Source organism: Macrotis lagotis, chromosome 1 (genome assembly GCF_037893015.1).
Source record: "Macrotis lagotis isolate mMagLag1 chromosome 1, bilby.v1.9.chrom.fasta, whole genome shotgun sequence".
In the NCBI taxonomy this organism is placed as follows: Eukaryota; Metazoa; Chordata; class Mammalia; order Peramelemorphia; family Peramelidae; genus Macrotis; species Macrotis lagotis.
The window spans coordinates 775,776,015-775,779,913 of record NC_133658.1 but is presented as its reverse complement, the minus strand read 5'-3'; positions in this window follow the sequence as shown (position 1 = coordinate 775,779,913).

Here is a 3,899-nt window from a genome sequence, read left to right as displayed (position 1 = left end):
AAAAAAAGCAATGAGCAATTAAAAAAAAACATGTCTCTAGAAGGAAGATGATTAGACTTCAGAACAGGAATAAAAGAGGTTTTATACTTCTATGCTGTGCCTTAAATATCAGTGAAAGTTTAGAAAAATGGTGAAAGACTTTTGCACAAATTCCAAAACTACAGGCTTCTGGATCAGATCCAAAAATAAGACAAATTCTTTGGATACGGACCGAAGTCATCAAGACACAAGGGGATTGGATCCTTCCTAGAGGAATAGAGCACTTCTCCAAGAACCATGAGACTGTGTTCCTAGTCTTGGTTCTTTAGCTAATTTTATGTAAAATTATGGAGAATTTATTTTCCTTTCATATAAAATGGAAATAACACCTACTCCAACCATTTCATCCCAATATTATGATGAGTATAAAGTTCTATACAAATGGCTACCTATCAACTCTAGAAACTGATGCCTTCTTCAGCCAAACAGTTGACCCCAATGGGGAAATAGTGTTCTTGTCTAGCCTAACTACCTCTTCCACTCCTAGTAGCCTCAGGTCCCATAATCTCTAACTACCATGGTCCCATGACCCAGGCACTCCCAAAAGAACAGGGAAGAACATAAAAAGTATTGTCAAGAATGCAGTTGTCACTGACCTGGTGAGTCATTATTGTTCAAATCCCTTGGGGTTTTTGTTCCCAAGACCTAAGCACTCCCTCAACACAGGCTACAGTAGAAATCTTCCCCTGGGAAAAATACATTCCAGAATAACTCAAACAATGGCATACAGGTTTCCTTTGTAATTCTATAAATTCTCTGCATTGAAAAACATTATTCTGAGAAGGGATCCATAGACACTCCAGAATAACTTAAACAATGATATACAAGTTTCCATAGTAATTCTATATATTCTCTGCATTTAAAAATTTTATTCTGAGAAGGGTCTTTCTGTTTCCTCAGATTTTCAAAGGGGCATGCAATGCAAAAAAAATATTAAGAACTTCTGCTTTGATTATATTTTAGATTAAATTGTATGTTGCTATAAAAATCACAATAAACATTTATTTGAATAAAATATGAGCTAAGAAAATTAGTTGCATAAATTCCCTTAGACAAAAAATGTTAAAAGGAAGCACAAAATGATTTTGGTAAAATAAAGAAAGAAAAGAGGACATTTCTTTCCAAATATTGTAAATCACCATCATAAAATAACCACAATTCTGGTCCTTTCTTGGAGAGGTATCCATAAAACAAAGAAATGGTCAAAATTTACCTAAGAATTTCTACCTTTCCATGTATAATTTTCACATTCCACATATAAGGCTTCCCAATTTGATCACAAAATCCAAAAAAAAAATGTGATTAAATCTATTTGGTTCATTTTATCAAAAAAAAAGAAAGAGAAAGAGAGGAAGGAAGGAAGGAAGGAAGGAAGGAAGGAAGGAAGGAAGGAAGGAAGGAAGGAAGGAAGGAAGGAAGGAAGGAAGGAAGGAAGGAAGGAAGGAAAAGAAAAACTAAAAATACATTGCATGCAGTTTTATGATTCTTTTTTGGCGGGGTTTGCTATGCAATAGGGTTAAGTGACTGGCTCAAGGTCACACAGCTAGGTAATGTTTTATGATTCTTAATAAAAAAAATTGTTAGTTCTGGAAGCAAGTTTTTGTCTGTATGGAAAACAGACTATATCTGAAATCAGAAACCTGGGTTCAAAAACTATTTGTCACTTTTATCTTGTCTGACTTTGATTAAGCAAATTAATTTCACTGGGCCTTAATTTTCTCAATTGTAAAATGCAAGAATGGAACTAGTGATGCAGGGGAAAGATGAAGAGAATTGTAATTGGAGAAGTTGGGTGGAGATGCAAATTGACTACCACCTACTCTCGAGATGTAAATTGACTAGAAGTGGAGAATTATAATTGTAACAGAAACTATTATGATCTTAAAGGCTGCTTGGGCGGAGACACCCCCCCACCCACCACCACCACCCCCACCCACCACCACCACCCCCACCACCCCCACCCCCACCCCCGCCATTCTTGATAAACCATTGATTGTTTAATGTAAAATTTGGCTTCATCCTCTATCTCTAGGTCTAGTATAGGGGAAAGGAATTCACCTTTTGCCCTCTAGATGAGAGGCAAGATATAAAAACCTGGGTTGGACTCCAGCTCAGGGCCACCAGTCTTCTCTGGCCTGTGGCCCAGCTAACACTGCTTCGCGCTGTTTCTCTCTCTCTCTCTCTCTCTCTCTCTCTCTCCCCCTACCCCTTTCTATGTGCTGTAACCTTTTTAAACAATTTTTTGTTTTATTTCCACCCTTGCTTTCCCAAGTCTGAATAATGATTTCTCATAGGCAGAACTGAATTCAAGTAACCAGTGACTACACTATAGGATCTCTAGGATTCTCTCAAGTTTTATATCAGAAAATACTTAATGTGAAAAATACTGATTTCTGATTATTCCTAGTTCTTACCTTTGTCTTATTTTTCTTTCTTTCCTCTGATTTTCCTAGAGTTTTTAATTTTAGGAATATTCCCAGCATCTCAGTATTTAGAATATCTAATGAATTATTTCCATGGGGAGTTCTGATCCCCTAGAACAAATACTCAAATCAATGCATAATTTTGGGGCTAGACAGATGCAAGGTACTATAAAATTCTATGAAAGGGATGGAGAATCCAACGTTTAGAAGAGCCTATCAAGCCAGTGAGACTAGATAGAGAATTCTTTCATACAGAGGTGAAAGGATGTCAGTGCCACCTACCACATCTGTGCCTTTGAGGAAGTCAATAGCTTAAATTCCTATTATGTGCCAGATACTGTGTGAAGCAGTATTGATACAAGGGGGGGGAGGCCCTGCTCTTAAGGGGTTTGTAATTTAATTAAGAAGATAATATATAAACAATTATATGCAGTCTGTGTGGGGGTGGAGTGGGGGATAAATTAGAGATAACACAGAGAGAAGGCAAATGGAAATCTTCATGGACCTCAATTTCCTCACTTTTAAAATAATAGCTGGATTTTAATGTCCCTTTCTGCTCTAGATCTAGGATTCTAAAATCTATATTTTGCCTATTAGCCCTTTCAAATGGTCTTTGCCCAAGCAGTCCAGGCCCATTTCCATAGTGCCAGGTGCTTGCTAGGCAGTTTCTCAGAGTAAAGACATCTGGGTATTCTAAATTTTTCAAGAGCTGGGATTCTTGAGGATTACTAATATCCTCTGGTATGCTACCAGGGCAAAGGATTAGGGTCAGTATAGATGAATTAGCAGCTGACAGATGCTACTCAGTAGCCCTGTGAAAGTGGAGGCTGCTGAAAGGATCTTGGTTCCAAAGAGGCAAGTTATTTCCCCAGTCTCTTGCCTAAAGCCATCTTCCCAGGCCATAAACCAGGCTCCAGGGTAAAGGCAAGTGACTTGTTCCCCAGCTCCTCACCAGCATATTGACATTTAACTGGGTCCCAACCAGAGATCTCAATTCAATTCAACAAACATTTATGCTATGCTGCTCTCAATCTGGTATCAGCCTTTAAACTGCCAACTCCCACACAGGACAAATAGACAATGGGAAACCAATCCATCTGATTCTGTAACTGGACAATTGCAAAACAAGAGTCATATGGAAATACCACCCCACTCCTACCCCTCTAAATCAGGTCAAATGAAGTTTTATTTTGTTTGGTTTTGTTTTTAATGGCTATTATATGTGCTCAGTCTAAGGGTGAAAGGAATGGCAAAGTGGGGAGGGGACTGTTTGGAGAGCACAAAAGAGGTATAAGTCATGCTCCTTTTTCAAAAGAAAGAGGAATATTTCATCTGTCAAGTCAGACTGCTCTATCTGGAGATAGTTCTAATTGTTAGGAGGTCCCTTGTATCATCAAGCCTAAATTTACCTCTTTGTATTGTCCACATTTTTTTTCC